The 22,844-nt window shown below is 39.6% G+C and overlaps 1 long non-coding RNA gene across 1 annotated transcript; it reads left to right on the top strand.

Moving 5' to 3' along the window:
* Nucleotides 1–143: 143 nt before the first annotated feature.
* On the top strand, nucleotides 144–21,064 carry LOC134310338 (uncharacterized). The gene is made up of 3 exons (XR_010011290.1): nucleotides 144–200; nucleotides 4,758–4,868; nucleotides 20,825–21,064. It is a non-coding gene; the product is annotated as an uncharacterized LOC134310338 (long non-coding RNA).
* Nucleotides 21,065–22,844: the final 1,780 nt, after the last annotated feature.

Here is a 22,844-nt window from a genome sequence, read left to right as displayed (position 1 = left end):
AATCGACGGGTACAGTCGTACACTCGATGCTAGTATGGCTGTTTATTTATAAAACACAATTTATTCCTAAATATTGTCAAGTTTTTTGTCATATAAGTGGTAATTTACATGAATGTGCACTTTCTTTTTTCTCCACAACGTCACTTGTTTCCATGCAGTTCAGTCCTCTTTCAGGTTATCTTACCTGAGATTGGTGCCAGGTGAGTGTCTATTAAAGACCTTTGAATATGTAAATATTTTATTTTATTTTATATTACCTTAGATGTAAAGTCCATTCTAAAATAGTAGGTGTCTACATTTATAATAATTCACTATACACTTTTATAAAAAGGTGCATACTCTGTATGAAGGTACAACCCCAAATCAGAAAAATTGGGACAGCATGGAAAATGCAAATAATAATAAAAAATAAAAAACACATTTACTTTGACTTTTATTTCATTGCAGACAGGATGAACCTGAGATATTTCATGTTTTATCTGCTCAACTTCATTTCATTTATTAATACACATCCATTCCTGCATTTCAGGCCTGCAACACATTCCAAAAAAAGTTGGGACAGTAAAGCATTTACCACTTTGTAATGTTGCCATTCCTTTTCATCACACTTAAAAGACGTTTTGGCACCGTGTTTCAGGTTTTATTTGGTCCCATTCTTCCATCTTAAGATGTGCAACAGTACACAACTTCTGGACATGGTTAACATAAGATCCTCTGGAGAGCCTTTCCTGGATGCTGCTTTTGTACCAAACCATGATTACAATCACCTGTTGACATCACCTGTTTGGAATCACATCATTATTTAGTTTTTCCACCTCATTACTAGCCCTAAATTGCCCCGTCCCAACTTTTTTTTTTGGAATGTGTTGTATATTAACAAATGAAATGAAGTTAAGCAGATAAAACACTAAATATCTTGGGTTCAAACTGTCTGAAATCAAATAAAAGTCAAAGTAAATGTAAGGAACACTGCATTTTTATTTTATTTGCATTGTCCATACGTGCCAACTTTTTCTGATTTGTGGTTGTATTTCCGTACTTTTGTGCATGACCATGTTTGTAAATGTCTAAGCATATACATACATCAAATGCACATTCAGTTAAATAACATAACATAATAATGACTTCTGCAACATCTTTTTCCCTGTGACTAAATTATTAAAACATAAAAGTTTACAAGTTTGTGAATTGTGGGTTTGCTAAACATTTGCCAACACAACATCTGCTATGTTAAATTATGCACATATCAATTTTTATGGTAGTTATTACAATCCTGTGCAGTTGGTTATTTGTTTTTTTGTAGTCATTACATTTGTTATACAACAATATTTGCTCATTACATTAAGAAAAATAGGGGGATATTTTTAAACAGCATTGTCCAAGACCAAGGCATTGTAAAGCTCCAAGCATGTCACACGTTTATCTATTTATTTATTTTTGTATTATTTTCAAATTACATCTGGCCATCAAGACATTTATTCTCAGCATAAGGTGATAGTTTGAGCTTTCTCATATAATTTTTAATTAAGTAAAGTCAAAATGAACCTACAGTATATGTACTATATGTGTTCACAGAACTCTCCAGCTATAGTCAACCATGATTACTTACAGTAATCTTAGGAGTAATAAGATGCTCACTCACTTTCTTAACCACTTATCCAATTAGGGTTTGCAGGGCGGTTGGGGGGCAATGGGCGTGCTGAAGCCTATCCCAGCTTTTCAATGGGCGCAAGGCACATAGTAACACCCTGGACGGGGAGCCAGTCTATTGCAGGGCAGACACACATACACACACCCATTCACTTATAGGGCAATTCAGTGTCTCCAATTAACCTGGCTGCATGTTTGTGGACTGTGGGAGGAAACCGGAGCTCCCGGAGGAAACCCATGTAGACACGGGGAGAACATGCGAACTCCGCACAGAAAGGACCCGGACCGCCCCGCCTGGGGATCGAACCCAGGACCTTCTTGCTGTGAGGCGACAGTGCTACCCACTGAGATGCTACGAAATGAAATGCCATATTACACAACCAAATTAAAAGTCTAGTTTGTTGTGTAAATGTTTTGACCCCCCACAATATGATAGTAATTTTTTATTTTAACAAAAAAATATAATGTGGAAGAACACACATCTCAGGCTGGCGTCGGCAGTTACAACAGTCTAGACACACTCTAACTAAAAGGTTAGAGTCATTATCAAACCAACTTTTCAATTATGCCTCAGTATATGCCTGGCAAATTAGGTTCCTAGCTTTCTCACAGATGCAATTACCCACACCAAACTTGGCATCAAGAAAAACATGGTTAATTATTGAAAAGTTCGGCTCTTATTTGTGAACCAAGGTTTGCATTAATATTTATAGGCTATCCATTTTAATTTATCTGGGTTTATTCTTTATTTAAAGTTTTAAAAAGCACAAAATTCTTGACTCAAACTTTTTAGGAACCATAAAGCATAAACAGCAGGGTGTGTGACGTTGCCAAGTCTGAATCAGCTTTTCAGCAGCAAGTCAAAATGAAAATGTACATAAAGCCATGATGAGAAGTACTTAATGCGTCACACTGCTGATTGTCCTGACTTGTCAGTGCAGCAGCAAAAAGGATACTGAGTCGGTTCAACAATGTAGATGTTAATTGAGGGTTTTTTGGACTTCACGCTGTGCTTGCACTCATTTAAGCATTTAAGAAGATGCTAGTGTGGTGTAGCATTTCAAGCATGATGTGTATCTATAATACTGTACACACATACACCTGGGTAAAATATATACTTATTATTATAATTAAGAAGTCCAAAGTTTATCTATAGTTCATGGGAGGATTAGAATTTTAGTGATTTCTTAAAAAAAAAAAAAAAAAACATTTAAGATTATTGTGAATTTATGCTGGATCAAAAATATACACTATCAGGCATAACATTAAAACCACCTCCTTGTTTCTACACTCACTGTCCATTTTATCAGCTCCACTTACCATATAGTAGCACTTTGTAGTTCTACAATTACTGACTGTAGTCCATGTATTTCTTTACATACCTTTTTAGTCTGCTTTCACCCTGTTCTTCAGTGGTCAGGACCCCACAGGTATTACTTAGGTGGTGGATGATCTCAGCACTGCAGTTACACTGACATGGTGGTGGTGTGTCAGTGTGTATTGTGCTGGTATGAGTGGATCAGACACAGCAGCTCTGCTGGAGTTTTTATAAATTTTATTTATTTATTTTATTTATTTATGTTTTTTCTCCATTTTAGCACGTCCAATTGCCCGATTGCATCATGCTTTCTCCTCACCAATGCTGATCCCTGCTCTGATTGAGGAGAACGAAGCTAACTCATGCCCCCTCCGACACGTGGGCAGCAGCCATATGCATCTTATCACCTACACATTGACGAGTGCAGTGCAGCTCAGCACTGTTTATGGAGAGACACACCCTGAGAGCACTCTTTTCTCATCTCTGTTCAGGAGCCATCAATCAGCCAGTGGAGGTCGTAATTGCATTAGTTATGAGAGAGATACCCTATCCGGCTTAATCCTACCCATATCTGAACATCGGGCCAATCGTTGTTCATGTGGCCGCTCAGCCTAGTCGGCAGGCAGAGCTGAGATTAGATACGATGTATTCGAGATCCCAGCTCTGGTTCCAGCATGTGTTTTTACTGCTGCGCCACCTGAGCGGCCTCTGCTGGAGTTTTTAAATACCGTGTCCACTCACTGTCCACTCTATTAGACACTCCTACCTAATTGGTCCACCTTGTAGATGTAAAGTCAGAGACGATCGCTCATCTATTGCTGCTGTTTGAGTTGGTCATCTTCTAGACCTTCATCAGTGCTCACAGCACACTGCCCACAGGGCGCTGATGGCTGGATATTTTTGGTTGGTGGACTATTCTCAGTCCAGCAGTGACAGTGAGGTGTTTAAAAACTCCATCAGCATTGCTGTGTCTGATCCACTCATACCAGCACAACACACACTAACATACCACCATGTCGGTGTCACTGCAGTGCTGAGAATGACCCACCACCCAAATAATACCTGCCCTGTAGTCCTGACCATTGAAGAACAGCATGAAAGGGGGCTAACAAAGCATGTAGAGAAACAGATGGACTACAGTCAGTAACTGTAGAACTACAAAAGTGCTCCTATATGGTAAATGGAGCTGATAAAATGGACAGTGAGTGTAGAAACAAGGAGGTGGTTTTAATGTTATGGCTGATCAGTGTATATCAGTTAATACATTATACCTAAACATGGTAGTTGTCGAATAGTGATGTGGGTTGCTTTGCTGCAGAAGGACAATGATCCAAATTCCAAAAGTAAGTGCACATGTAAATGTCAGAAATAAACAGTAATTGGTGTGGCCTAGTCTAAGAGCTAATGTGGTAAAACCTGAAATGAGCAATTAATGCCAGAAAACCGAGCCTGGTAATGAAAGCATTTGATTGCAGTCATTGCTCCAAACAGTGCTGCAATGAGATATGTAATTACTATTGCAAGCACTTGTTCTTTTACAATGGTTGTAGCTGGGTTTTTAACAAGGGGAATTATGTGATTATTATTATAATTCTATATTAAGTGCGACGAATATCGAAAGCAATCAGAAAGAAGGCAGTTAATTTTTCACAACCTTGTATTTTAAAATCTGTTTATAATTACAAATATAGTTCATAGTTTTTCAATTATTTAAAATTATTGTGTGAAGAAGTTTTTGCTATTTTACTTATAAATTACTTTTGCACTGTTTTGTTGCCATTGAATTTAGTGCATTGCACAAAGAGCAACAACTACTCAAACGCCCTACAAATACTCTTTTGACTGGAAGACAACAAATTCCTGCAGACACACTCTAAATATTTGGAGGAAGCCCTTACAGGTAAGTGGAGATTGCAAACGAGGAAAGGGGAACAAATCCATATTAATGCTCTTGGTTTTGCATAGGATGGTCAGTATAGTGGACATGTATGCACATTTTGACCTTAATTTCAAATAGGGGCGGAACGGTGGCTCAGTGGGTAGCACTGTCGCCTCACAGCAAGAAGGTCCTGGGTTTGATCCCCAGGTGGAGCGTTCTGGGTTTTTTCTGTGTGGAGTTTGCATGTTCTTCCCATGTCTGAGTGGGTTTTCTCCGGGAGCTCTGGTTAATTGGAGATACAAAATTGTCCATGACGGTGTTTGACATAAAAGACTTGAACTGATGAATATTGTGTAACCAGTAACTACCTGTCCTGTCCTGCCAAAGTGTGTAAAATGTGGTGTTAAAATCCTACTAAATTCAACCCCAAATCAGAAAAAGTTGGGACAGTATGGAACATGCAAATAAAATAAAAATGCAGTGTTTCTTACATTTACTTTGACTTTTATTTGATTGAACCCAAGATATTTAATGTTTTGTCTGCTCAACTTAATTTCATTCATTAATAAACATCCATTCCTGCATTTCAGGCCTGCAACACATTCCAAACAAAGTTGGGGCGGGGGCAATTTAGGGCTAGCAATGAGGTGAAAAAACTAACTAATGGTGTGATTCCAAACAGGTGATGTCAACAGATGATTGTAATCATGGTTTGGTACAAAAGCAGTATGCACAAAAGGCTGAGTCTTTGATGAGCAAAGATGATCAGAGGATCTCCAGTTTGTCAACAAATATGTAAGAAAATTATTGAAATGTATAAAAACAATGTACCTCAAAGAAAGATTGGAAGGGATTTTCATATTTCTCCCTCTACAGTGCATAATATCATTAAACGATTCAAGGAATCTGGCGGAATTTCAGTGCATAAATAGCTGATATAACCACATGGGTGAGGGATTACTTTAGGAAACCTTTGTCAAGCACTACAATACAGAGTTACATGCACAAATGTTTAAACTTTATAGTACACAAAAGAAGCCTTATGTTAACCATGTCAATAAGCGGCGTCGACTTCTCTGGGCTCTAGGGCATCTAGGATGGACCATCACTCAGTGGAAACGTGTATTGTGGTCAGATAAATCAGCATTCCAGGTCTTTTTTTGAAAAAATGGATGCTGTGTGCTCCGGACCAAAGATGAAAAGGACCATCCAGACTGTTATCAGCAACAAGTCCAAAAGCCAGGGCCTGTCATGGTATGGGGCTGTGTCAGTGCCCTTGGTAAAGGTCATTTACACTTCTGTGATGCAGCTTTAATGCAGAAAAGTGCATTGACATCATGTTTCCATGGACGTCCATGCATTTTTCAACAAGACAATGCAAAACCACATGCTGCACACATTACAAAGACATGGCTGTGGAATAAGAGGGTATGCGTACTGGACTGGCCTGCCTGCAGTCCTGACCTGTCCCCAACAGAGAATGTGTGGAGAATTTTGAAAGGAAAAATGCGACAACGACCCCGTACTGTTGCACATCTTAAGACGTGTTTGCAGGAAGAATGAGACAAAATAAAAGCTGAAACACTAAATCACTTGGTCTCCTCAGTGCCAAAACGTCTTTTAAGTGTGATGAAAAGGAATGACAACATTACAAAGTGGTAAATGCTTTACTGTCCCAGGCCTGAAATGCAGGATTGGATGTTTATTAATAAATGAAATTAAGTTGAGCAGATAAAACATGAAACATCTCAGGTTCATCCTGTCTGCAATCAAATAAAAGTTAAAGTAAATGTAAATGTTTTTTTATTATTATTTGCATTTTCCATGCTATCCCAACTTTTTCTGATTTGGGTTGTAAATAAATAACTTAAAATAGCTCCATGCTCATTTTACTTTCAAAAGGGAGAGATAGAATTTTTATGATCAGTGAGTACTAGTAAGTGCCCTGTGGCTACATGGAATGTGAACTAAAGAAAAAGAAAGCTACATGAGCTATTGAGGGACTTTCCAAGGTCAAGTTCATTACTGAAACAAAACACAAAGACAAAGCTCTGACACACCATGTGACTCAGCTGTATATCAGCCTTGCTCTACTGATCTACTCGTTCTTATTTCCACAAGTGGCTAAATGCTGCAGAACTGGGTTTAGCATAAGAAAAGTGATTTAGGCATTTAGATAGAGGTCAATTGAAGTCTGATTAAATATCAGATTTTCAATGATTGGAAAAGAAACACAGGCTGACAAGTGGTTAGTCGAGTCAAGGTCCAGCTGTTTCATCCATACTGAGTTTAAAGGGATAATTAAACCCCATCCGATTTTCTGCTTCCTTATCTATTCCATTCTAATAGGATTTAACAATAAATTCCATTAAGCAGTCAAGTATGCTACAGGATTTTTCTTGGTGGTGGTGGTGGGTGGGGGAAGTCTTCAGGATAATTCAGACTTCATAATAATAATAACAATAATAAATATGTAATTCCACATGTATATGTGGGAATCTGTGCCCATTCAGTCAAAAGAACATTTCTAAGGCACTAATGTTGGACAAAAAGCCTTCACATTGATCGTTTCATTGATTGGTTAAGGTGCTGGCTTAGTAATCAGAAGGTTTCCGGTTCAAGCCCTGCCACTGCCAAGTTACCACTGTTGGGCCCCTGAGCAAGGCCCTTAATCCTCAATTGCTTGCATTGTATTCAGTCACAGTTGTCAGTTGCTTAGGATAACAGCATCTGCTAAATGCCGCAAATGTAAATGTCATCTAGATTAGGGTTTAGTGCAGGCCACAGGGGTTCCTCCACATCAAACAATGGCTTTCAAACCATGTCTTACTCTGGAGCACATTCATGTTGGAAACAATCATTATTATAAAAGCAATTATATATACACACCCATCAACCATAACATTAAAACCACCTCCTTGTTTCTACAATCACTGTCCATTTTATCAGCTCCACTTACCATATAGAAGCACTTTGTAGTTCTACAATTACTGGCTGTAGTCCATCTGTTTCTCTACATACATTTGTAACCTTCTTTTACCCTGTTCTTCAATGGTCAGGACCAACCACAGGACCACTACAGAGCAGGTATTATTCAGGTGGTGGATCATTCTCAGCACTGCAGTGACACTGACATGGTGGTGGTGTGTTAGTGTGTGTTGCGCTGGTATGAGTGGTGCTGCTGGAGTTTTTAAATACCGTGTCCACTAACTGTCCACTCTATTAGACACTCCTACCTAGTTGGTCTTTCTTGTAGATGTAAAGTCAGAGACGATCGCTCATCTACAGTATTGCTGCTGTTTGAGTTGGTCAACTTCTAGGCCTTCATCAGTGGTCACAGGACGCTGCCCACGGGGCGCTGTTGGCTGGATGTTTTTTGATTGATAAACTATTCTCAGTCCAGCAGTGACAGTGAGGTGTTTAAAAACTCCATCGGCGTTGCTGTGTCTTATCCACTCATACCAGCACAACACACACTAACACACCACCACCATGTCAGTGTCACTGCAGTGCTGAGAATGATCCACCACCTAAATAATACCTGCTCTGTGGTGGTCCGTTGAGGTCCTGATCATTGAAGAACAGCATGAAAGGGGGCTAACAAAGCATGCAGAGAAACAGATGGATTACAGTCAGTAATTGTAGAACTACAAAGTGCTTCTATATGGTAAGTGGATCTGATAACATGGACAGTGTGTGTAGAAACAAGGAGGTGGTTTTAATGTTATAGCTGATTGGTGTACAGTGTATATACATATACTCTGATTGAGGAGAGCCTTCACTGACACACACCCCCTCCGACACATGTGCAGTAGCCAACTGCATCTTTTCATATGCATGAGGCGAGTTAATATGTGGATCAGCTTTGTGTATGGAGAGACACACCCTGATCACACAGTATCCTTCGCCTCTGTGCAGAGGTCGTAGTTGCATCAGTTATGAGGTCCCGTCCAGCTCCCACCCTGTATAAACAACAGCGTATCATGTTGTTCATGTAGGCGCCAAGCCTGCCGGATGGCAGAGCTCAGTTTCGAACCGACGAGTTTGTAAAATTCAATTTTAAAACCTGTTAGCAATAGGTGTGACTGAAACACTTTAACTTAATAATTACGATCACAGCATGAACTAGGCCAGTGTTTTTTAAACTTTGTTTCAGGCAACCCACATTTTGTCCATGATTTTAACCGCGACCCAGGCAACACAAACAATGCATCTGACTCTAAACTAAAATACTTAATTAATAAGTGAACCACTGTGGTTTAGTGGTGTCTTTAAAAATTAGTTTATTTAATTATTACTGTTTCTCTCTGCAACCCATTTTTTTGGATTGCAGCCCACCCAAGGTTTAAAAAAACCCTGAACTAGGCAACTCTAAACTTCATTTCATTTTCTTTACTGCTATTCAGATGTAAATATGATGTTGTACTTTGGCTCAAAGTCCTGCTGCATAAACCAGTTACACTTTTGCTTCGTCTCGCTTACAGCTGACCTTACATTTTCATTTATGTTTTGATAGAATAGGTTTTATCATTCCCTTTGTTTTTTTCATAGAGCGAAGCACCACCTCACACCATCACACTACCCTCACCATCTTTGACATAAGACCCATGTTGTCCAAAATATTCTTGTTTGGTTTGTTTGTTACATGTAAGCATCATGCCCAAATAGTTTTAAGTCCATGTAGAAGTTTATTTGCAAATGTCATGCACTGATGCTTTGATTGGTTACTGGTTTATAGTTTTTTTTCCTATCGTTTGTTCTTGCTACCCTTTCATGATTCTTAGGTTGACCTGGTATCTTTTGTAGTATGAATGTACACCGATCAGCCATAACATTAAAACCACCTACTTGTTTCTACACTCACTGTCCATGTTATCAGCTCCACTTACCATATAGAAGCACTTTGTAGTTCTACAATTACTGACTGTGTCCATCTATTTGTCTGCATGCTTTGTTAGCCACCTTTCATGCTGTTCTTCAATAGTCAGGACCCCCACATGACCACTACAGAGCAGGTATTATTTAGGTGGTGGATCATTCTCAGCACTGCAGTGACACTGGCATGGTGGTGGTGTGTTAGTGTGTGTTGTGCTGGTATGAGCTGATAAGACACAGCAGCGCTGATGGAGTTTTTAAACACCTCACTGTCACTGCTGGACTGAGAATAGTCCACCAACCAAAAATATCCAGCCAACAGTGCCCCATGGGCAGCGTCCTGTGACCACTGATGAAGGTCTAGAAGATGACCAACTCAAACAGCAGCAATTGATGAGCGATCGTCTCTGACTTTACATCTACAAGGTGGACCAACTAGGTAGGAGTGCCTAATAGAGTGGACAGTGAGTGGACACTGTATTTAAAAACTCCAGCAGCGCTGCTCCTGATCTACTCATACCAGCACAACAAACACTAACACACCACCACCATGTCAGTGTCACTGCAGTGCTGAGAATGATCCACCACCTAAATAATACCTACTCTGTAGTGGTCCTGACCATTGAAGAACAGCAAGAAAGGGGGCTAACAAAGCATGTAGAGAAACAGATGGACTACAGTCAGTAATTGTAGAACGACAAAGTTCTTCTATATAGTAAGTGGAGCTGATAAAATAGACAGTGAGTGTAGAAACAAGGAAGTGGTTTTAATGTTGTGGCTGATCAGTGTATACATGCTTATTGCTTATTACTAAACTCTTGATCACTATTGGTTAGAATCACCACTACCCAATGGTAATGTCTCCTGCTGTGGTTCAGTGGTGTCCTGGAGTCAGAATAATATATGACAAAGACTTAAATGTTGTTACAGCACTTTTAACATTATACGATTTTGCAATGGTGAGCCTGTAAAACGCTTAAAGATGGCTGCATGACTAAAGTGTAACACAAATGTGATGTACTGTATATTTGACAGTTTGTTTGTTTCTGGAAATATAAAGCTATATTTCAGATAAAAATCCTTCTGGAGTTTGTTAGGGTTTAGTGTGTGGCCTGACAAGCCTTTAAAAGATTCTTGCTAGTTTGATCTTCTTTATAAAAGAATGATAAGAGAAAAGAAATACATTCATTGATTTTGTCTGCTTTGGTTTTCTGTTGATTATATTTTTTATTTTTACAAGGCCTGTCTTGTAAAGACTCGGACAGAACACTGCACAAAAAACAATATATTCCCACTACTGTGAATAAATACCAATCAGACTTTTGGACAACAGCATCTCAAGTAGAAAAGCTATTAGTTTTTTTCTTCTTCAAAGGTTCAAGGCTAGAAGGCAGCAATGCATTTAAAGCAAGTAGCTTATTAGTTGTAGAAGTACATTGTTTTCTTTTCTCAAATGCACAGTTTTAATAGTTTAATCGAAGTTGACAGCCTTGATTTGGTTTGCTGGTGTACTGTTCGGAATGGCTGGGAGTCAATCATACAGTCATAATCCCAAAACTGATAAAGCTTTTTAAAACTAAATTAAAAGTCGGCGCAGCGGCAAAAACACTTGCTGGAACCAGAGCTGGGATCTCGAATACATCGTATCGAATCTCAGCTCTTCCTGCCGGCTAAGGCTGAGCGGCCACATGAACAAGGTTAGGCCTGTTGTTCAGATATGGGCGGGACTAAACCGGATGGGGTCTCTCTCTCATGACTGGTGCGGTTGCGGCCTCTGCTGGCTGATTGATGGCGTTTGCACAGAGATGAGAAAAGAGTGCTCTCAGGGTGTGTCTCTCCGTACACGACATTGAGCTGCACTGCACTCGCCAAAGTGTAGGTGATAAGATGCATACGGCATGCTGCCCATGTGTCGGAGGGGGGCGTGGGTTAGCTTCGTTCTCCTCAATCAGAGCAGGGATCGGCATTGGTGGAGAGGAAGCATGATGCAATCGGGCAATTGGATGCGCTAAAATATATATATACGTATATATACAGTGTATCACAAAAGTGAGTACACCCCTCACATTTCTGCAGATATTTAAGTATATCTTTTCATGGGACAACACTGACAAAATGACACTTTGACACAATGAAAAGTAGTCTGTGTGCAGCTTATATAACAGTGTAAATTTATTCTTCCCTCAAAATAACTCAATATACAGCCATTAATGTCTAAACCACCGGCAACAAAAGTGAGTACACCCCTTAGTGAAAGTTCCTGAAGTGTCAATATTTTGTGTGGCCACCATTATTTCCCAGAACTGCCTTAACTCTCCTGGGCATGGAGTTTACCAGAGCTTCACAGGTTGCCACTGGAATGCTTTTCCACTCCTCCATGACGACATCACAGAGCTGGCGGATATTCGAGACTTTGCGCTCCTCCACCTTCCGCTTGAGCATGCCCCAAAGATGTTCTATTGGGTTTAGGTCTGGAGACATGCTTGGCCAGTCCATCACCTTTACCCTCAGCCTCTTCAATAAAGCAGTGGTCGTCTTAGAGGTGTGTTTGGGGTCATTATCATGCTGGAACACTGCCCTGCGACCCAGTTTCCGGAGGGAGGGGATCATGCTCTGCTTCAGTATTTCACAGTACATATTGGAGTTCATGTGTCCCTCAATGAAATGTAACTCCCCAACACCTGCTGCACTCATGCAGCCCCAGACCATGGCATTCCCACCACCATGCTTGACTGTAGGCATGACACACTTATCTTTGTACTCCTCACCTAATTGCCACCACACATGCTTGAGACCATCTGAACCAAACAAATTAATCTTGGTCTCATCAGACCATAGGACATGGTTCCAGTAATCCATGTCCTTTGTTGACATGTCTTCAGCAAACTGTTTGCGGGCTTTCTTGTGTAGAGACTTCAGAAGAGGCTTCCTTCTGGGGTGACAGCCATGCAGACCAATTTGATGTAGTGTGCGGCGTATGGTCTGAGCACTGACAGGCTGACCCCCCACCTTTTCAATCTCTGCAGCAATGCTGACAGCACTCCTGCGCCTATCTTTCAAAGACAGCAGTTGGATGTGACGCTGAGCACGTGCACTCAGCTTCTTTGGACGACCAACGTGAGGTCTTTTCTGAGTGGACCCTGCTCTTTTAAAACGCTGGATGATCTTGGCCACTGTGCTGCAGCTCAGTTTCAGGGTGTTGGCAATCTTCTTGTAGCCTTGGCCATCTTCATGTAGCGCAACAATTCGTCTTTTAAGATCCTCAGAGAGTTCTTTGCCATGAGGTGCTATGTTGGAACTTTCAGTGACCAGTATGAGAGAGTGTGAGAGCTGTACTACTAAATTGAACACACCTGCTCCCTATGCACACCTGAGACCCAGTAACACTAACGAGTCACATGACATTTTGGAGGGAAAATGACAAGCAGTGCTTAATTTGGACATTTAGGGGTGTAGTCTCTTAGGGGTGTACTCACTTTTGTTGCCGGTGGTTTAGACATTAATGGCTGTATATTGAGTTATTTTGAGGGAAGAATAAATTTACACTGTTATATAAGCTGCACACAGACTACTTTTCATTGTGTCAAAGTGTCATTTTGTCAGTGTTGTCCCATGAAAAGATATACTTAAATATCTGCAGAAATGTGAGGGGTGTACTCACTTTTGTGATACACTGTATATATATACAGTGTATCACAAAAGTGAGTACACCCCTCACATTTCTGCAAATATTTTATTATATCTTTTCATGGGACAACACTATAGAAATAAAACTTGGATATAACTTAGAGTAGTCAGTGTACAACTTGTGTAGCAGTGTAGATTTACTGTCTTCTGAAAATAACTCAACACACAGCCATTAATGTCTAAATGGCTGGCAACATAAGTGAGTACACCCCACAGTGAACATGTCTAAATTGTGCCCAAAGTGTCAATATTTTGTGTGACCACCATTATTATCCAGCACTGCCTTAACCCTCCTGGGCATGGAATTCACCAGAGCTGCACAGGTTGCTACTGGAATCCTCTTCCACTCCTCCATGATGACATCACGGAGCTGGTGGATGTTAGACACCTTGAACTCCTCCACCTTCCACTTGAGGATGCCCCACAGGTGCTCAATTGGGTTTAGTCCATCACCTTTACCTTCAGCTTCCTCAGCAAGGCAGTTGTCATCTTGGAGGTTGTGTTTGGGGTCGTTATCCTGTTGGAAAACTGCCATGAGGCCCAGTTTTCGAAGGGAGGGGATCATGCTCTGTTTCGGAATGTCACAGTACATGTTGGAATTCATGTTTCCCTCAATGAACTGCAGCTCCCCAGTGCCAGCAACACTCATGCAGCCCAAGACCATGATGCTACCACCACCATGCTTGACTGTAGGCAAGATACAGTTGTCTTGGTACTTCTCACCAGGGCGCCGCCACACATGCTGGACACCATCTGAGCCAAACAAGTTTATCTTGGTCTCGTCAGACCACAGGGCATTCCAGTAATCCATGTTCTTGGACTGCTTGTCTTCAGCAAACTGTTTGCGGGCTTTCTTGTGCGTCAGCTTCCTTCTGGGATGACGACCATGCAGACCGAGTTGATGCAGTGTGCAACGTATGGTCTGAGCACTGACAGGCTGACCTCCCACGTCTTCAACCTCTGCAGCAATGCTGGCAGCACTCATGTGTCTATTTTTTAAAGCCAACCTCTGGATATGACGCCGAACACGTGGACTCAACTTCTTTGGTCGACCCTGGCGAAGCCTGTTCCGAGTGGAACCTGTCCTGGAAAACCGCTGTATGACCTTGGCCACCATGCTGTAGCTCAGTTTCAGGGTGTTAGCAATCTTCTTATAGCCCAGGCCATCTTTGTGGAGAGCAACAATTCTATTTCTCACATCCTCAGAGAGTTCTTTGCCATGAGGTGCCATGTTGAATATCCAGTGGCCAGTATGAGAGAATTGTACCCAAAACACCAAATTTAACAGCCCTGCTCCCCATTTACACCTGGGACCTTGACACATGACACCAGGAAGGGACGACGACACATTTGGGCACAATTTGGACATGTTCACTGTGGGGTGTACTCACTTATGTTGCCAGCTATTTAGACATTAATGGCTGTGTGTTGAGTTATTTTCAGAAGACAGTAAATCTACACTGCTATACAAGCTGTACACTGACTACTCTAAGTTATATCCAAGTTTCATGTCTATAGTGTTGTCCCATGAAAAGATATAATGAAATATTTGCAGAAATGTGAGGGGTGTACTCACTTTTGTGATACACTGTATATATATATTATTATTATTATTTTTTTAAAGGTAAAATGTTACATACACTTTTATAGGGACATGTATTTCCTGTCATTCATTTTTGTGACCGTACCGTACCGTACCGTCAAACTTTTACACATTCAGCAATTGAGATATCAGATGGCATAGAACGTTTTAGTGTGGCATGACCTCATTGATTATTTTGACTGACTACAGCTTGTGACACTACTTTTTTATTGTTAATAATCAGTGCATTTTATAACTTTAAGTATTTTCTGGCATACCCCTTTCCGGGCCACCTACCTTGTGAGGACAAAGCCTTCTCAGTTTCTCTCTCACTTGACCTGCGATGATGGAATAGTCAGAAATGTCACTTAAATTCATCTTCACTTTAATTGAGGTTACATACGTAGCTTTACAAACAACTATTTTTGCCAAGTAGTTGTCTCTTTGCCAAGGTAATGAGAAAAACCAAAACTTTTACCATCTGCCTGAAGAATATTTTGCCCTGACGGTTAGGGGTAATCAAAAAGTACCCAAAAAGGTCTGCTTGTTTTATGTTTTAAAAAACTGTGCGTACAGGCAGTTACTCCTGTACAAACTTTTCAATCCTATACCACTGCAATGCTTGTTGGTGTAGGCACACAGAGAATTATAGTTAAGGCCCTGCCTAATTCACGGCCGTGAAAATCATGTCACGGACCATGAACTGAGTCGTTTCCCATGTAATATGCAAGTTGCTGTAAAATTCAAAATGTAAGGCTTGAGTTTAGTTATTCAACATTTTTTATATTTCAGTATAAAATATAAGGCACAATATGCAGTATGAGGCGGTCCTAGCAAACGTACGGTAATTAAGTTAGTGTGACTTTTCTGTGGTGTAGTGTGCTGACAATATTTGATGTGTGTGTATGTATTGAGTGCATTTTTCCCTTTGCTTCGCTACACACGTGATCATCTCTGTTGCGCCTCAAATGAACAAGCCAGTAAAGTCAAGTATTATGCTCCTGATAATTTGTCTATGTACAGTTTAGTTCTTTTTATACTTTATAAACTCAGCAAACTCTAAAGACGCTCAGTTACATTAGCAATTGGTTAGACAAAACTCCTAACCAATTCTGTAGATGCAGAGGGGTTGTGTCAAAACACTGACAGGAATTTTTGTCTTTTAAATATTCAGGTAGACTGTGGTGTGTATTGTAGCTTCCATTTATTCTACCATTACATTTATGAGTGTTATTTATTGGGGGCTGTGAAATGTGGCACTTTTTTTTTTTAACATATAAGTAATATCTGTGATTTTTGAATGTGGAAGGGCCCTAATTATAGTCAATAAGAAAATAGAAAGCAATGTTCCTAAATTAAAGACATTATGTAGTTTTTTACATTACCTAATCAATCATCTAAGTTACTGTATGAACATGTATAAAATATTTAAAAAATATTAATTAATTAATTAATAAAACTTGGTAAATAGTTGCACATGTGGTGATCGAGCTTAACAAACTGCAGCAGTTCTTGGTAGTAGTTCCTAATGTTTCCTCTAGATGGAAGCAGCTGCTTTTTGCAAGTACTTACAGTAGTTGTCCCAGTCTTGGAGTCTTGACTGAGACAAAATAAACACAACTGTTATCCATCCTTGACATTTAAACATGAAAATGACTGTCAAGTATTCAAAATTTAATTTAGAAATAGCTGGGGCAATTTTAGTAGCTCAAGTCACTTGACAGCATGTATTTGGACTGAAACCCACACAGAGACATGGTGAAGATTTAAACTCCACACAGAAAGGACCTACACCTGGGAAATGAACCCATGACCTTCTTGTTGTGAGGCAACAGTGCTACCCACTGAGCCACTGTGCCACACCTTCCTTTAATATTGTGATATTACTCACTCACTTTCTTCACCGCTTATCCGATTAGGGTCGCGTGGGGTGTGTGCTGGAGCCTATCCTAGTTTTTCAATGGGCACAAGGCACACAGTAACACCCTGGATGGGGTGCAAGTTCATCACAGGGCAGACACACACATACACACACATTCACCTATAGGGAAATTCACTGTCTCCAATTAACCTGACTGAATGTTTTTAAACTGTGGGAGGAAACCGGAGCTTAATTAACAGTCCTGAATTCATGATCAATTTTAATCGCTAGATGGCGGTAGAACTACAAAAAAGCCAAAGCTATTATAACGCTAATGAACACGTTGAGTTGCACCATGGAGAAAACAGGTAATTTTTTTTACTAGTACTTAAGACAAGGCACTGCGAGTAAACTATTATTATTATTATTATTATTATTATTATTATTATTATTATTATTATTATTATTACTTTTATTATTATTATTATTATTATTATTATTATTATTATTATTACTTTTATGAATTATTCCTAGTAATTATTAAACGTCACAACATCAACACATGATCCAGAGGAGAAAAAGTTTGGTGGCATGGGAAGTAACAAGTCACTTAAGGTGTGTTCGAAAACCTAGTGAGCTGCCTTGCTGTCTTACTGCCTACATAGGCAGCTGCTTAAGTAGAGAGGATTCTAATAAGTCATTGACTCATAAGGCAGCTTATTCGAACGCACTACGTAGACAGCGATAACATCGGGTTTCGCTTACTAAACTAACACAGTTAGCATCATGCCATTCAAACCAATGGGATGAGGTGGCACAACGCGCTAGCATATCAAATAACATCTCCCTCCATGTACCGAAAACGGTTAAACTGTCCCTGACAAGCCCGAACTTGCAAATAAAAACACTTGTACAAGTTTATACAAATTAAAAATCAATAATAATTTATTTACATTTGAAAAAAACTCGTTTCTCCACACTGTTTGCCATGTTTTGTTTTGTTTTTTCTGTGAGAAAAGTTGTGCCACAATGAATGCTGGGATTGCCTTGACCGCTAAGGACGCTTTCGATACTCACTCGTTCTTGAGTCAAAATAACATTGAATTTTTAAGATACCTTAGTAGACAGCATTTTAAGGCATCTAGGATTTCGAACAGCCTCCTTCTCTGGAGCAAGCATAAGATGATGTAAAATGCTGTCTATGTTGAGAGCTCCTTAGGTTTTCGAAAACACCCTTAGATTTATTTTTTAACAGCTATAAGTATTGAATGCTTTGATAATTATTATATAACCATGAGTGTGTTAGAAAATTTAAGGAGCTCTCTACATAGACAGCATATTACATCATTCTGTGCAAGGAATTCCTATTAAGGTATCTTAAAATTTCAATGCTGTTTTGACTCAAGAATGAGTGAGCATCCGATGCTGCCTTAGCAATGGGGGCAATCCCAGCATTCAGTGCGGCACAACTTTTCTCACAGAAAAATATAAAGAGTTATTTTCAAACGTAAATAAATTATTATTGATTTTTAATTTGTATAAACATGCACAAGTGTCATTTATTTGCAAATTCGGGCTTGTCAGTTTAACCGTTTTCGGTACACAGAGAGAGATATTAGTTGACATTAGGGGTGTGCTATATCGTATCGTTTACGATAATACCGGTATAATTTTTAAAACGATAAAAAAATCCCATATCGTGATAATAGCGATATTCTGCGTTGTTTACGTAATGACGTCACACAGCTACGCAAATGGCGTACGTTCGTTACGTGGGTCATTTGGGCAAAGCAACTAGTACGGCGGAAAGCGGCTCTGCAGTGGAGGAGCTCGTTCCACAAACTCCAAGTCCACCATAAATTAATATTTGGCAACCCAAACCCCAACCACCGCTTTGCCGGCGACTTTTTTGCGGAAGTACGAGTACGAGGAAGCGCGCTACGAGTAAAGGCGCCACCGGGCTCTGCTCGTTCCAGTGTTGCCAGATTGGGCGGTTATCCACCAAATTAGGCGGATTTTGTTGGGAAACAATTTAATAGCAGTTAAATAACACTTCTATTTAAAGGAAAATGTTCCGTTTTAAGAAGCTCCAGTATTGTAGAAGGCTATTAAAGTAAAGTCAATTTTCAATGCTGATTTGGCTTAATAGTGTTGGTCAGTCTGTATCATATTGTTGAAAGAAAATTAAACTTAGTTTACCATGCATTCACACTGGCATGCTCTGGGGTTCAAATGAGTCTCATCAGTACACACAAGTTGGCAGCCAAATGATAAAGTATTGCAAAGGAATATCTTTCTTCCTCATAATGTTAAGGTTGCTATATTTTGGTTTTTCACTTGTCAGGGAAAATGAAAAGAAAAAAAGCGTATTATTATTATTATTATTATTATTATTATGCGGGTCTTTGTGATGCAATTCTACATGGCATTCACTGCCTGTATAGGTAAATGAGTGAGTGACCACATAAGAAAAAAGTATCAGTTTCTGTGTGACCCCTGTGTGTGAGCAATGGTCAGTCTGGCCACCCCTATGAAAATTGTCTAAATCCGCCATTACATTGTTACATTATTTTTATTGGAAAGACAAAATAAAGAAAAGTGTGTGTAATTCTTACATACTTCTTACATTTTTCTATGAAGTGTTTGAAACTTATATTAATTCTAAATCAAACCTGAACATTATTTTTTTTGCAATAGTGTTTTCTTGAAATAAATACAATATTTTTCAGTGTTTTGTTATATCGCCAAAAATATCGTTATCGCAAAAATAACCTGAAATATCGTGATATTATTTTAGGGCCATATCGCCCACAACTAGTTGACATGCTAGCGCATTGTGCCACCCCATCCCATTGGTTTGAATGGCATGAGGCTAACTGTGTTAGCTTAGTTAGTCAAAACCTATGTTATCGCTGTCTGAGTAGCGAGTTCGAATAATCTGCCTTATAAGTCAATGACTTACTAGAATCCTCTCTACTTGGGCAGCTGCCTATGTAGGCAGCTCACTAGGTTTTTGAACACACCCCCTATTTCTAAACCAAAGTCATATTTGTATAAATTGTCAGTTCAGTTGGTAAGTATAGAGGGACTTCGACAGCTTAGGAATAAGCCTATGCCTATTTTTTTATGTTTTATTTTGGAGTTGGTTGCTAGTCATAGTGGATTGATAGCAGTGCCATCCCAGTCCCAGGATCGCCTGGTCTGACCTATTGCTTATGCCAGCCAAGTTCTTAGGTCCATAGAAAAAGACAAAATGAGAAAAAATTACAACCATTAAATGTATTATAGCTATACCATAGTGTATAGATGAAGTTGGAGAGTTTGGCACTAAAGTGGAGTATGACCAAAAGTTTAGGGAGTATCTTTGGGGTAATTAGAGCATCACCAGAGACCAATAAGCCACAATGGTGGCCAAAGTTTTAGTGGAAGAATGGTTTTCTAAGTTTTATCCACTTTGAGAGTATGCTCCTTCAGCAACCTGAATAGCATTGTGAATTCTCGCACTACTCCCCTTACTACTTCTAATCCAACAGGAAATGGTTAATGTGAACACTAATAAGTCTCACCATCTTCCTATAGCAACAGAGGAATCGGTAAGGAGTGGGAGCTTCTCTAGGTCATGGTTCAGTGTGGTCTCAGCTTGCTTTAGACCTTTGACTTAACTCCTCGGTATGCTCCTTTAATGTTCCATTGTTAGGGCGATGATGCAAAAATAGGGGTAGAGATTGTGACAGGTCACACGTTTGCCTATAAGGACAGGTATATGTGGTAATTTGTTGAAGGTTAGGGTTATCTATCCTTTGCACAGTAGATTCCAATTGCAACGTTCATTTGTTGTCTGTATTACCACGATTTTATCCTAGTCAGAATTGCAGTGGGTAAAGTTCATCAGGCGAAAAAACGGGAACATTCCGGATATGTTGTCATTCACACAATCTCTCTCTCTCTCTCTCTCTCGCTCTCTCTCTCAAGGGCTATTTAGTAGCTCCAATTAACCTGAGAGTCATTGGACTGTGGGAGGAAACCGAACCCACATGGACATGGACATGGGGAGAACTTGCAAACTCCAAATGGAAAGGACCTGCACAACCTGGGAATCAAACCAAGGACCTTCTTGCTGTAAGATGACTAGGTGCTACCCTCCAATCCACTGTGCCGTCCCTCGATTGTAATGTTTCCTTAATTTTTTTTGTAATAGTAATAAGTGTTTTGTACGACATAAAGAGTTTTTCTATTTTTTTCCAAATACATCTTGTTTGGTAGTTGTAATATAAATATCAGCACTTGCACAAAATTTCAAAGAAAATATAACATTTTTCTGTACTCTTTAAGATAAAAAGAGATTCTGCACCTTTGGCATTTACAGGTATTAAATTCATTTTGGGGCTGTACAATCAAAGAAAAGAAAAGAATAGTATAGAATAGAAAAAAGGACATTATTTGCCTTTTCCATATATTACATGCACAGTACAATGCAATGCTTTTTTATACTATTTATTGAGTAGAACAAATAAACATTGACAAAGGTGTGGCTCTCCATACACAAAGCTGATCCACATATGAACTCGCCTCGTGCAGGTAAAAAGATGCAGTCGGCTACTGCACACGTGTCGGAGGGGGCGTGTGACAGTCTCGCTCTTCTCAATCAGAATTAGGGTTCAGCATCAATAGAGAGGAAGTGTAATGCAATCGGGTAATTGGATACGACTACATTAGGGAGGAAATTGGGAAAATGCAAAAACAATATAAATAAATAAACAGAAATATGGAGAACATGAATGATAAACTAGTCAAAATACACTTTAAATCTTACAGTTGCTATTGTAAAGTGTGATTAAGGTAATCAAAGGGGAGCAAGTTGGGGATAAAAGAACACATAACTCTACCCTTACAGTTAAACAATAATGCTCACCAACAGTATTCGTGAAATAGGCAAGTTAACTACATTTACATTTACATTTTCAGCATTTAGCAGATGCCTTTATCCAAAGTGACTTACCGTACAGTTACAGTATACAATCTGAGCAATTGAGGGTTAAGGGCCTTGCTCAAGGACCCAACAGCAGCAACCTGGCAGGGGTGAGGCTTGAACCAGCAACCTTTTGATTAGGGGTGTGCTATATCGTATCGTTTACGTTAATACCGGTATAATTTTTAAAACGATAAAAAAATCCCATATCGTGATAATAGCGATATTCTGCGTTGTTTATGTAATGACGTCACACAGCTACGCAAATGGCGTACGTTCGTTACGTGGGTCATTTGGGCACAGCAACTAGTACGGCGGAAAGCGGCTCTGCAGTGGAGGAGCTCGTTCCACAAACTCCAAGTCCACTATAAATTAATATTTGGCAACCCAAACCCCAACCACCGCTTTGCCGGCAACTTTTTTGCGGAAGTATTTCTGCACAGGGACTCAATTCAACAGCGCACCTCCACCAAACAGTTCAGGAATACTCTCAACATTAATGTCAATCACCAACACAGAAGTAGTACTACTGCTACTTAGCACTAATACTACTGCACTTAGTAGTAATTGTGGCGCGCTACGAGTAAAGGTGCCACCGGGCTCTGCTCGTTCCAGTGTTGCCAGATTGGGCAGTTATCCACCAAATGGGCGGATTTTGTTGGGAAACAATTTAATAGCAGTTAAATAACACTTCTATTTAAAAGAAAATATTCCGTTTTAAAAAGCTCCAGCATTGTAGAAGGCTATTAAAGTAAAGTCAATTTTCAATGCTGATTTGGCTTAATAGTGTTGGTCAGTCTGTATCACATTGTTGAAAGAAAATTAAACTTAGTTTACCATGCATTCACACTGGCATGCTCTGGGGTTCAAATGAGTCTCATCATTACACACAAGTTGGCAGCCAAATGATAAAGTATTGCAAAGGAATATCTTTCTTCCTCATAATGTTAAGGTTGCTATATTTTGGTTTTTCACTTGTCAGGGAAAATGAAAAGAAAAAAGCATATTATTATTATTATTATT

This window comes from Trichomycterus rosablanca, chromosome 3 (genome assembly GCF_030014385.1).
Source record: "Trichomycterus rosablanca isolate fTriRos1 chromosome 3, fTriRos1.hap1, whole genome shotgun sequence".
NCBI lineage: Eukaryota > Metazoa > Chordata > Actinopteri > Siluriformes > Trichomycteridae > Trichomycterus > Trichomycterus rosablanca.
This window is presented reverse-complemented; position numbering and strand designations above follow the sequence as displayed.